The sequence below is a fragment of the Thalassophryne amazonica genome, chromosome 10 (assembly GCF_902500255.1).
Source record: "Thalassophryne amazonica chromosome 10, fThaAma1.1, whole genome shotgun sequence".
Lineage (NCBI taxonomy): Eukaryota > Metazoa > Chordata > Actinopteri > Batrachoidiformes > Batrachoididae > Thalassophryne > Thalassophryne amazonica.
The window spans coordinates 103,705,197-103,719,329 of NC_047112.1; the positions used below are offsets into that span (position 1 = coordinate 103,705,197).

At 40.2% G+C, this 14,133-nt stretch overlaps 1 protein-coding gene across 3 annotated transcripts in view; it reads right to left on the minus strand.

Moving 5' to 3' along the window:
* Positions 1-5,067, minus strand: part of lpp (LIM domain containing preferred translocation partner in lipoma) — a 489,494-nt gene extending 484,427 nt beyond the window's left edge. For all 3 annotated transcript variants that reach the window (XM_034180670.1, XM_034180672.1, XM_034180668.1), the window contains exon 1: positions 4,824-5,067. The gene's annotated coding sequence lies outside the window, so the exon portion shown is untranslated. The remainder of the gene's footprint in view (positions 1-4,823) is intronic.
* Positions 5,068-14,133: the final 9,066 nt, after the last annotated feature.

Genomic DNA, 14,133 nt, shown 5'->3' on the forward strand with positions numbered 1-14,133 from the left:
CATATATATATATATATATATATATATATATATATATACACACATACACACACACACACGGTCTGTCCATAAATTAACGGTCCTTTTTATTTTTTTTAAAAACTATATGGATTTCATTCATATGTTTTTACGTCAGACATGCTTGAACCCTCGTGCGCATGCGTGAGTGTTTCCACGCCTGTCGTGACTTCATTCGCCTGTGAGCACGCCTTGTGGAAGGAGTGGTCCCGCCCCCTCGTCGGATTTTCATTGTCTGGAAATGGCGGAATGAAAAAGACTTTTCTTTCCATCAGAATTTTTTCAGAAGCTGTTAGAGACTGGCACCTAGAAACCATTCGAAAAATTTATCTGGCTTTCAGTGAAAATTTTACGGACTTCACAGAGAATAAGGACTTTAACTACAGCTTTAAGGACCCCTTTAAGGACGGTCGGTGCGCTGCGCTGTGAGCTGCGACAATGCGGCACAAACCACTGGATCATTTCTAAGCGAATCGGTCGTGACGCGCGAAGCCTCCGCGCGACTTTCCATGAAAAAATCTCTTGTTAAAAGTGAAATCTGCCGGAAAATGGCTGATGTCCAGGTCTTGTGATAACCAGAGAAAGAGCACACAACGGTCTCGTATCCACAGAGCCATCAGCTTAGAAATGATCCAGTGGTTTGTGCCGCATCGTCGCATCGTCGCAGCTCGGCGCACCGACCGTCCTTAAATGGGTCCTTAAAGCTGTAGTTAAAGTCCTTATTCTCTGTGAAGCCCGTAAAATTTTCACTGAAAGCCAGATAAATTTTTCGAATGGTTTCTAGGTGCCAGTCTCTAACAGCTTCTTACAAAAATTCTGATGGAAAAAAAATCCTTTTCATTCCGTCATTTTCAGACAATGAAAATCCGACGAGGGGGCGGGACCACTCCTTCCACAAGGCGTGCTCACAGGCGAATGACGTCACCGACAGGCGTGGAAAAACTCACGCATGCGCACGAGGGTTCAAGCATGTCTGACGTAAAAACATATGAATGAAATCCATATAGTTTTTGAAAAAAATAAAAAGGTACGATACTTTATGGACAGACCTCGTGTATATATATATATATAAAACAAATGTACTCTGGAGCATAATAGAAATAGACTATACAAATTAGAGCCCGACCGATAAGGATTTTTTTGAGGCCCATGCCGATAACGATATTTGGATGAAAAAAAAAGCAGATAATCGATAAATCGGCTGATGTGCCGAGAGCCGATAAATCAGCAGATATTTTTTTTTTTTTAATTAATAAAATGTTCTTTTTTGGACCCTTAAACAAACGTATGAGCTAAAAGCTGAAGCTTTGTCCTCATATTGATCAACTTTATAACAGAGAAGAATTTTCAAGTAAAAAAAAAATGCAATCCAGAATTAAACCTTTGTGAAATTAGCAAATACAGTGGTCCCTCGCTATAACGCGGTTCACCTTTCGTGGTCTCGCAGTTTTACGGATTTTTTTTTGGTGCAATTTTGCATGTTTTTTTTTTTTAACAGCGCATTGTGTTCTGCATTCTTAACAGGCGGGCTGGTCGCGGCACCGGTCAGCATCACCGCGATTGCTCTCACTGCCTCCGATGCGCTTACTGAGTCTGCGGGCTCGGTAAGCGCAGCAGCGGCCCACTCACACCACCCTCCTGTCTGCTGTGCGGAGCTGCGCCAAATCGGGCAACAGGTCCAGAGACTACGCTCGCTGTTTTGATGCACACGTTGACCGTAGCCGCAGAGCTCCGTGGCCACTGAGAGAGGACTTGGATTCTTTGCCGGTCCCGCATCCGTACCTCCGGAGGCAGTGAGCGAAGGGAGAGTTCTGCGTGTGTCTGTTCATAATCTTCTCGCCCAGAAGAAAAAGAGTGTTTACACAGGAGAGAAAAGTGAGAAAATGTTAATGCCTGTTTGGGAAAAGTGTATAAAGTGAGGGGTTTTACAGCCTTAAAACATCGATAATTGCAAAAAATATCGCTGACTACTTTGCGGATTTCGCTTATCGCGGGTTATTTTTAGAACGTAACTCCCGCGATAAGCAAGGGACCACTGTACATACCCTTAAAAAGAGTTGTGAAATACATCTGATCTTGTACCTCTTGTTGCTGCAACTTAGATATAGGTTCAGGATAAGCATATAGATCCTTATAAACTTACTTATATGCGTTTGTCAGCTGATCAGTGCAGTGTGACGGCAAGCTACGGGGCCGGCGTTGAACACATTTAAGCAGGGGTGTAAGCAGCTCTCAGTTGAATGGAGAAGAGCTCCATCTACTGGACAAATGGTGCAAGGACATTTTACATTGCCGACACAAACATTATTTCAGTAACTGTTGTGTTTATGAAAAATTATCGGCGTTCTATCGAGAAAATTTCGGCAGATAGTGAGTACTTTGAAAAGGGCTTATATCGGCCGCCCGATATATCGGTCGGGCTCTATTATTTTTAAACATGCAGGTCTGGATGGAAATGGTGCAGGTCTTCTCTTTGCACCAAATATTTAGGAAATTGTAAAAGTGTGTAATCTGGTGCATTCCGACACCCTTAATAGAGATTTGTGACAGCACGAGAATATACCCTTTTGTATCTTACAACTTTTCAGAAATTTTCTGAAATTTCAGACCATATAGGAAGAAACTAATTCAACTACATGCACATGCAACTTTGGTGCATGTTTGACACGTTTTCCATAAGACTAAGCCATCATTTAGTAAAAATAAAGTGAACAAAGCTGAAGATGAGAGTTCAAGCAATAAGACACTTGTCATATTTTTTTTAGTTACATTTGTACATGTAAACGTATTGAAAATCAAAGTGATATAGCTTTTAGGCAAGAGGAGCGTTAAAACAATAAGTGACTGATTTATCATTAGAAATTTTCAGCCACTTTTACAATACAAATGTATTACTTTCACTTCATTTGTATTTGGACATTTTACTTTAATGTCTTTTTGTCAGCTTTTGCTGCCAGTCCTTGGAGTTTTTTTTTTTTTTTTTGTCTTTTTCTTTATTGTGATGTGCTACTTGTCAACACAAATGCAAAATATGTGTGCGGGTGTGAAAGTGTTTGTCTGTCTAGCGTCCTGTCCAGGGCGTACCCCGCCTCGCGCTCTATGACTGCTGGGATTGGCTCCAGCCCTCCGTGACCCTTCATTGGACTAAGCGGTTGAAGATGAGTTGAGTGTGAGATTTGATTTTACCCTAAACTGCATCATTTACAAATGGCAACATAGTAATACTATGATGCATTTTTAATTACATGGTTAAAGTTTGCAAATTCACTCAAGAAAAACTTGAAATATTTTTTTTTTTACACTGAGATCTAAATTATGTGCTAGTGCTGCATTTTATTTTTAAGTAAAACAGTACAATTTAAGAACCATATGCTCTTATCTGTGAGATACAAACAGCACTATGACCTGATCGCACAAAACCTTACATTATTGTTACTATAACATAAACTTCAGCCATTATTTTCAGATTTATTTATTTTTTTAATTTTTTAAGCAGATGTAGTTTTTTTTTTTTTTCCTGCAGGAAACTGACCACTTGATTTTCTCAGGGAAGTTTCCTTTTCATTTCAGAGGCAGCACACCCCTGATCTCTATATATTACTGGACAGCTCATTGGCCCACACACTCTGTACAATCCGCTGAAGCAAACTGGCGGCCATCTTGCCACTCCCAATTTACGCGGACCACACATAGCTTATTAGAACGTCAACAATTTTAAGTAATAACTGAGTTGATTCTCTCATTTTCTTATTTTTGTTCTTCAGATAACACAAGACTGATCCCTCCTAATCCATGCCTTTCATGAGTAGCTATTTATTTTCTTTTATTACTTTGACACTTTCTTCCTTTCTAGTCTCACTTACTTGTATCTCACTGGAACAAATACTCAATTCTGAAAATTATCATTGTGTAATCAAAGTTAATACAAATTTTGTGGAATCATCAGCAAGCTATATATATATATATATATATATATATATATATATATATATACACACACACACACATACATATAAAAGAAATTAGTCTCTCAAACAGGTCAATACACATATGGAATAATTTACCAAGTCATGTGATTCCCTCAGCAGATGTGTCATATAAATTAATTATAACCATTTTAGTTTTATTATGTATGCGTGCTTTTATGTACTATTGTAGACCTTTATAGTCATAGGAATAAATGCATTGCGTTTGTCTCCATAAAAGGGTTTGCTAGAATTTTTTAACCCAAACCAAAACTAATGAGATCCTGGAGGCCTGCACTGTAATTAGTCCACCAGTAATGTTACTGTATTTAGTTTTAGCTAGGAATTATACCCCCCACTCCACAAAAAAGAGCAGCTACTCTGAGTTTAAACTCGTTAATAAAGTGTTATCAGTTATTTCAGGTGTCCGGACTGTGGCTCCGTTCACAGGTTATTTTAAGAAGGGACTTATTTCAGACCGAAGCGTCACAGTTAGCATAAAGTAGACGCAGTGACAGGCTGCTTCCGCATTGCTAAGCACACTGCTCGGCTAAAAACACACAGTCCACGCTGATTAAACTACACGGTCCACGACGTCTCCTTGTTTTCACTGCAGGAGTGAAGCAATTCAGTGTTGGCGAAAAGTTCGCCGTGTGTGAGTTGAATGTCCACATTAGCAGGAGCTGCCGTGAAGAGTCCACGCCCTCACCGTGAACTCCGCTACACTTTAAAATAAACAAGTCACTTTCACGCTCCAAACAAGGCCGACAAAACTCCGAAAGCAGCTCATCCTGACAGCACGTCAACCACAAGCACGGCTGCAAGCGTTTGGTCGCTTACCTCGCTTTCCAGGAATATACAAGAGGAGGTTGAAATCCCACCAAAAAACAGTGAAACTTCTTGATCCAAATTCTGGGAGAGTGGAAGGCGGTGACGTCACGCCGTGAAATTCCAGCCGTCGGAGACTTTGAGATGTTTGTCCATGTAAGGCAGCAGGCCAGCCGTCGACCTGTGGCGGCTTGTTCACAAAGAAACGCCTCTGGAACACACCGACTTTGCTTTTACGTGCTTTTCCTCACAATTTACACATTCAGCACGGGCGTAGCCAGACCTGCAGTCGCGCGTGGGCTTGCAGGGGCACCAATTCCCCCCCCCATAAAAAAGATGTTGTCCTTTCTGGTTGAGTTGGAAGATGTGCCATCAGCTAATAATCAGTTCTGGTGTAAAGTGTGAATTTAACAAAAATAAATAAATAAATAAAAATGGCTAAAGCTGGGCTTACACTGTGAGTTTTGGCCCTTTTCAGCCAATTTTTCACTCGTTTGGATCGCGCCAAGTTTCAGCTTAACTGTGCATCCTGCATCGTGTAGTATACTTGGAGTAACAAGCCGCATTTAACCCCTCACGACCACCTCCTGATCGGCAGTCGTATGCTGGGATGAAAATCAAACCTGTTTGATATTCCAGTCGGCCCTCATGAGGGTATTGCGCTGTTGAAGCAGCACTACAGGCGTCTACGAGCTGACACTGCATGTGCAAACACCGGAGAGAGCATAAACAGCAATCATCTCTTTGGGAGAGCAGCTTCTGTTTCTTTTTTCCCCATTATTCTTCAACTCATGTAAAGTCTTGTATTGTCTGGCATTCACACCAAAGAGTTCAATCTTTGTTTCATCAGACCAGAGAATTTTGTTTCTCGTGGTCTGAGAGTCCTTCAGGTGCCTTTTGGCAAACTCCAACTGGGCTGCCATGTGCCTTTAACTAAAGAGTGGCTTCTTTCTGGTCACTCTACCATACAGGCCTGATTGATGGATTGCTGCAGAGGTGGTTGTCCTTCTGGAAGGTTCTCCTCTCTCCACAGTGGAATGGAGCTCTGACAGACTCACAATGGGGTTCTTGGTCACCTCCAAGGCCCTTCAACCCCGATTGATCAGTTTAGACGGGCAGCCAGCTCTAGGAATCTAGGAAGAGTCCTGGTGGATCCGAACGTCTATTTACAGATGATGGAGGCCACTGTGCTCACTGGGGCCTTCAAAGCAGCAGAAATGTTTCTGTGCCCTTCCCCAGACTTGTGCCTCAAGACAATCCTGTCTCGCTGGTCTACAGACAATTCTTTTGACTTCATGCTTGGTTTGTGCTCTGAAATGCCAGCCCAGTCTCTCACTTTTTTCATGCTCCCATCACGAAATGAGTCACATTTTTGTGACACTTTTTTTTTTTTACTATTTGTAACCCTACTCCTTCCCCTAACAATAACCCCCACAGATGCCCCCACACCTGCAATTCATGCTCCCGTTACAAAAATGTGGTAGTTTTTGTGACGGGAGCATGAACCATAGATTAATTTACTTTTCATGATGACATCCCGAAATGGCGTGAGACTGAGTTGGACATGCACTGTCAACTGTGGGACCTTATATGTACACAGGTGTGTGTCTTTCCAATTCATGTCCAGTCAACTGAATTTACCTGCATGGACTCCAATTAAGCAGTAAAAACATCTCAAGGATGATCAGTGGAAACAGGATGCACATGAGCTCAATTTTGAGCTTCATGGCAAAGGCGGTGAATACTTATGTACATGTGATTTCGTAGTTTATATATATATGCAGGGTTCTTGCCAGCGCAGTAGGGGGCCCCCATGGTGTGATTTGGATCCCCCATACTGTGATTTAACCAGCATAGGGGTGCATTTCAGTTTTTTTTTTTTCCTTTTTAAAGGGCATGTCGCACGTTATTTAATGTCCCAGTTAGCAACCCAAAGTAAGCCTCAAAATGCAGGAAATAGTGTTTCAAAGGGTTGTAAATTTCAAAATTTGCTCAGGGGGATTCCCCCCAGACCCTCCCTCAATAGTCACCGCCAATGCTGGTAACACAGCTATATATATATATTCTTTTTTAATGAATAAAGCTTTTGTTTGAAAGGTGATCAGATCACCTGCTGCGCGAGTCACTGCGAGCCTTTGCAGAATGCATACAGCCAATTAAATAAAAAAAGTTAAACTGACAAAAAACTTTAAGCTGGATAAGAAAAAATGACTGCAGAGATGAATACCTCCTTTCAGAGGTAAGAACCAAAAACAAATACAAAAGCCTGGTTATTTTATTTATTTATTTGGAGGAATAATGAATGGGCTGTTCACTGAACAGCCACACCAATGTATCATTTTATATTGAGTGTTTTTATCCCGCGCTACTTGGTCATACTAATTATTTCATTACTTCACTGTATGTAAAATAATGATCATCATCTCAGCCTGAACATGTAGTGTGAGGGCAGGCCAGTGGAGGAGCATGAACAGCAGTGAATGCATGTTGCTGCAGCCACCATTATGCACACCTCTGTGAGTGACATGCGCTTTAAACCTAGTCACTGAATTTTTAGCCCCGTCACATATAGCAAGAATGTGCAGGAACCAGCCAACATGGCAAATATTGCCATAATCCGACGCAATCAGGAGGAAAAGAGGCGTGGTTAGCAGTGTCAGAACGCATCCAGATTACCTCATCCACACCTGCACAATGGCATCCAAAGCGTATGTAGACAACAGGTCGATGACACAGACTGCCGTCAGATGGCCATAAAAGGTGCTGAAGACTGCCCGATGTCCAAACGTCTGGATGGCAAACACAGGATGGAGTGGGAGTTAGCGCTGTGTTTCTTACACGCATGTGCACACGAGTGTGTGTGTGCCCCCATGCACACACGCGTGAGGCTGAAATTATCACTCAGCCGTTTACTAAATTTTCACTCAGCATTTTACTAAAAAATGGTACAAATTGCACTACTTGGATTAATAAATGGAAAGGTTTTGACTGTGCTGAATGCTTGGTCTCTAAAGTAAATGTCAAATAATGTTGACATCCATTGAATTCTATGACGTGACATATGTTACCCCGTAACGTGATAACTAAGCATGATACATGGTGCTAACTATTCCTTTTTGAAACCCTATTAACTCAACCAATAATTTACATCACCTTTGAACAAAATTGGAGTAACTCTAACTTTTGACCCCTGTACAAACTGAAACTGAACTTTGTCACCATTCTTGTTGTTTTTACCCCATAATTCTATAGAATTCAGTCATAGATAGCCCAAACTATACCTTTTTGGAATCTTTACAATCAGACAAATAAATTTCAAAAGACAAATTTCAACATGACTGGAGCATTTTTATATTTTGACCCCTATGTAATTCTTCAATTGACCCCTACTTGGCCGCCTATTGAAAATTCAAGTGGCATGTCGAGTTTTTTCAAAAGAGTAATACCTAAGGTGTACTTTTGCCAAATTTGGTGCTTGTGTCACCATTTGAAGGATTCCTCTGTAAATATTCTGTTATCTGCTGCACTATCACTGCATGAATTTAAGCCTCTCTTTTTCCTCTCTTCACTGCCAGATCATTGTGCTTTATCACCTTCGCTTCTAGCCTTTCTTCAGAGACCTTGTCTTGATTGCCCTGCCGTGTTTTGTGAACTGCCTGCCTTTTTATGGACTTCGCGTTTTGTGTTTTGGTTACTGTTGCAGTTTATTGACTGCCTTCTTGTGTACTGAGCCTTACAATCCTCCTCAGTAAAACCTTTTGAATGTCCAACACCTGCATCTGAGCTCAGCATTTGTGTCCAGCCATTTCGGGTTATAGAACCTGTTAGGGGTTTTAAATATTGTTATTGGGGTTCATGTTAGTTTAACAGTGTTGTTTATGTTGTTTTATTGTGTTTTTGTAGTTCAGTTGGTTTAGTCAGTTTAGTTAAGTGTCATTTTGCCATTATCATGAGAGAGAAGTGTAGTGCATTTGATGACTTCTGTCACCGTCTCTCTTTGTGGGTGTGTAAAAATAAAAGAACCTGCTTTCCGCAGAATGCAGAAAAGACAAAACGCTCTGGCTAGGTTTTTGTTCTTCCGTGCAGTTTGCAACAACATATTAAAAGAGAAGCGGCGTCTGTGTACATGTATGCATGCGTGTGTGCATATGTATCAGACATATTCTGAAACTGTTCCTGGACCAAATTGGAATTTTGCTATTGCACAGGACTCCCAGAAGTGTGTAAATCCTTAGTCCTAGTCAAATTTACAAGCCTTTTATGTATTTCACAAAAAAAATTAAACCCTAACCCTTATTCTAATCATAACCCCCTACCATTTCAGCTAACATTATTTGTCAGATTGTGATGCAGCTGAGACATCAGGTTCAGAGCTCATTATGACACCACAAGTATGTATGTCCCTTCCAGAAATGGCGCTCAGATCCGGGATTCAGAGTATGTGTTTGTTCACAAACTGCATAGAACGTGTATATGACTTCCAGAAACAGTCACAGCTGTTGTACAAATCCAGAAGCCGTCACATTCAAATGTGGAAGTTGGACCAAATCTGAATGATTGCAGCCTCAGCACGTCTGACCTGTCCCATGCCATGAAGTGTGTACCTGCATCTGCAAAAAGAAGCAGGCAAGGTCTTCTTATATGTCTTAGATCTTTAATAGATAGATCTTTAATACATGTGAATGCAATGATACAGAAATTCTACATAACAAAAACTCAATGTGACTGTTAAATCTCTCCTGTTGCTGCAGTGAAATGGTTTCATAAATATACTGAGCACCATGTGGGAAAGGGCCTAAGTCTACACTGCCAGTTCAAATAGGATTTATTGCAAATCTGATTCAATTCAGAGCTCACTGACTGATTGTTCACATTATATATACATATATAACAAGTGACCAGATCTGATCTGTGTGTCCACACTGACATAGTCTATCCATATTGATTGCTATGAGAACAAGCTACACCCACGAAAACATGGACGACAACGAAGTGTGCTATTTTCTGTCTGATGTGGAGTTGCGGCACAAACTTTCTTGTAATTGCAACGAAGTGCCAGAAACAGTGGAGACAGCAGAGATGTGAAGTTTGACCATTTTTGTTGACTTTTTTTCCACTTATTCCAACTCCACAGGTGAGGTGCCTCGAATCAACTTCCCTCTTTCTGGAACTACGTCATTGTTGTTCGTGTCGCGCTGCTCGTGATGCACAGGGCACTTGGAAATCCTATTTGAGCGACCGAGATGTTCAGATTGAAATGGATTTACAACAACACAATTTGAATCGTATTTCAAACCAGCTCTGTATGTGGTTTGAATTCGCTTGTGAAAAATCAGATCTTGTGGTTTTTCACTGTCTAGACTGCCAAAAAAAAAAAAAAAATCAAGCTAGATACCATAGATGCCTTTACGGTGTCAAATCTCACGCGTAATCACATTCTCGCTGGGGAGGCCGAGATTTCATTGTCAGCATAAACAAGCATTTGCAGGTGGTATTTGGACAAGAAACAAGCAACTTGTTTGCAATATTACGTCATTATGGAGGTGAGTTCAACCAAAATATGTATTTTGGTGTTTAGCTAAGATAATCGTGAGTCTTTAATGTGAGCTTTATTTTTTTTAAAAAGAAGCATGTTGCTGTTAGGGTTGCGTGTCGGGAACTGGTTCTTTTTGAGTATTGTTAAGAAATTATTCGATCCATCAACATCAATAGCCTTTTTGTGTAACGAAACCCTTATCGGTCCTTCAGAGCGGCCATTGTTTTTGGGGGTGTTTGTCAGGAAAGTGATCATTTCTCTACATTGATTACAGACCCTGCAGCGGGTCTGTGTAAACAAGCGTTTCTGCAGCGTGGCTTTGCTTTGAACCTTGAACCAATGAAGTAGTGCGTCGATCTTCAATCTGCTGCTTCGTTGGTTTCTTGTTTTATTTCGCTTTATCTTAATTTTTCCCCACTAAAACCCTAAAGAGCATATGTCTGTGAGTAATATTTACTTTTTTATGTTAAACCGACCTGTTATGGTCTTCTTAAACAGTTGATAGATAGATGTATTTTATAACTTAAACAGACTGATGCTAACACGTTAGCATGTCAATGGCATTTTCAATGTTAAAGTTAGCATTAAGTTCAGCCTTTATCAAGCCTCCCTCCCCAGCACACAAAGGATTCTGGGATACTCTAAAACCGTGAATATGGATATACTAAAAATCTAATTTTGAGTGGAAATGTGAACAAAGCGTTTATGATCATGGATCATAGTCTTCCACTACGAGAAATGGCCCATTCATACCTTTACCACCCCAGAACTGTTCATGGTGCTGTGCGTTATTTTCTGTACTTTCATCACTAAACACTGCTAGGTTTAGCAATGCCACTAACTTTAAAATGTGTATTATCTATCCATATCTAGGGGTTTTGTTTATTTATTTTTTAACACCCCAGACAGCTGCATCTGAAAACTGGCATTTCCCAGAAAAAGGGATTTTATTATTATTATTATTATTATTATTATTATTTTGGTCTTAAGAGGAAATGAATTTGTTGCTGGTCAAAGCTGGAAATTCCGACACATATGTTGTCGACACACATTGGCTGTTCATCGAGATACCAGTTCACCAGATTTGGAGCTTTTAATATGGTGCACTTCTGAATGTACGTGTCACATTCCTCAGTACAAGACTACTGCAGTGCACCACATACACAAAAAATAAAGGAAACCGGTGCAGAAAGCCACTGCACCATGAACACAGCTTCATAGGAAGAAGGGCAGTGAGCCACAACAATATTCTGATTAACAACAGATAGATTTTTAAAAAAACATGAACATGTCTGGTTTGGATTGGAAACAGTATTACAACACTCCAGTCGGGAGGTCCAACACGACATGTATCTCATATATGTCAGTCACTTAGCAACACAAAGGACACACATAATATAACCAACCCAATACTTGTACTGCAAAAATGCAGATGACAAGATTGGTCCACCCATCCAGCTTGTGTAGAAATAACGCAATGCTAAAATACCCTCGGCTGTATGAGCATGTAATCAGTGAAAGAGTGTGCAGAAAGAATGTGACCTTTCAACCCCTTAGAATAGGTCAGTGTTACCTATCTTTGAACTTGTCGAGGGTCAGTGTCCAAAGAATGTTCCCTGTGAATGTGAAGACCCTGGCAGTAATAGGAATGGACTTATGCCGAGCACAAACAGACAGGACAGACAGACGGATGGATGCAAAGTCTTCAAATTACCCAATGGCCATATTTTGGCCTTGGGTAAAAATGGAATAGTTTTGATTATTTTTAATGTTTGGTCTCCAAGACTAACAGACCTACAAAGGCAACATCCATTGGATTCTATGGCATATAACATATTCTATGTTATCACATAAAGTGATAATTAAGCATAGGTGAGGCAGATGATTCCTTTTTTAATTGCAAAATTCAACCAATAATTTGAATCACTTTTTTTTACCAAAATTGTAACAACTTTAATTTGATATATGTACAAACTGAAAATAGACTTTGTCACCATTTTTTGCTCATTTATGAAGCCTCAATCTTTGACCATCAAAAATGGAATCACACAGAAGAGGAAAAGGATGCTTTTCCTTGACTGGCCCCTTGAGGCTGGTTCCCAAAGTGAGCAGATTCCCATAGAAGCCCATATTAAAATGCCTGCCTTTAAAGGAGAAATAAACATGTTTACGAAAACCAGTTTTGGTTTCTGTAGCTAGTTCCCCGTTAGATATATTTCTGTGTTCAATTATGGTTTTCTTTATTTGTTTTCTGTACTTGTTTTGCATTAAGGTAGTTATTTTATTTTTTTATTATTTAGGATTATACTTTTAGTTTTCATTCTTATTCTCACTTTCCTTTGTTCTCTCTTGGTATGTGCATGTAGATCCGGATTTAACCAGTTTGTACCACTTAGGATAAAGAGAGTTAGGTTACAATTATAAATCATATGTCTCCTGTTATTGCGCGGTGCCTCAGGCTGGGGTATGGACCTCCCTCGAATGCCCACGGGGGGCCAACAAGAGAAGGATTTTGCGAAATAAGGTCCGCCTCTGTCACGCATATGTAATCCTGTATAAAAACTGCTTGTATCCATTGTCCTTGGTTCTGTAATAACGGATCTTGTCTGTAAGAGAAGTTCTTGCAGGGCCCAGGCCTGATTATTGTTGCTGTGACTTTGATTAAATTTAAAAGTGCGGAATAGTTCAAGTTTGTACTTTGTAAGGGGCAGTATTACAGAAAGAACTGGGGGAAGAAATAACACCCCTTCATGCTAACTTTACAGTGCATGAATTTTTAAAATAAGTCATTAAGCTGTTTTAAGCCATGAGGTTATGCATAATTGGGGTGTGGCCACTTTGAGTGACAGCTAGTACGTATAGTGCCTCTGAGCTCGGGTAGCACAGAGGCCGAGACTTGTGACTACTAGTTGCTGCAGAGAATCATGTCCGTACTTTCGAAGCATTTTATTATAAGTAACTCTTATAATATGGCTTGTTGTGTCTTTAATTGTTCTAACAGATCATCTAAGACATCTGTGCTCCAGTATTTCAGTCAAGTGAAACTTTCATTTCATTTATTTATTTGTTTGTTTTCTATGTTAGCACTGTTAGCACATTTAGCAGCTGTCGGTATCTTGAAGACATTAGGTCCAGTAAATCCACGACTACTGAGGAAATAAGACACCCGAGCCACCCAGTATGAAAACCACCACCCAGTTCACAAAGATATGCTTTAGTGAAACACCTGAACCCAAGTTAACCTGTTAGCTGTTAGTTTGGCAACATTGAAATGGGGGCGTGTTGATGCATCATTTATACCACCCAGGTCATCCAGTTTAATGTGCACCGCCTCTTTACCCACTCATGAAATGTCTGTGACGTAGTCAGAGGAAGTAATGTTATCATGGCAACACCCAGAGTAGCACTTTTTGAGCTTTAAAATGGCTCGTCCAGGTCTCCTCAGAAAACCTATGGGTGGGGTTTGTCCAGTATATGAGTATATATTGTATATGTTTTTTTTAAAACCCATAAGTCCGTAATGTTTGACCATAGATAGACCAAACTGTACCCTTTAGGGATTCTTATGATCAGTCAAATAATGTGGCATACTGTTCAGCATAACTGGAACATCTTTATATATTGAACCCTTACTCGGTCAATAATCCCTACCTGCCTACAGCTGCAACTTTTTGTTTTTTTAGCCCATGATATACTGAGGCTGGAATGTAACTGTTGTTTTGTCATGTTAGATAGTATCAAAATGGGTACCTGTAGACAATGTACGTTGTTAAAATCTATGATTTT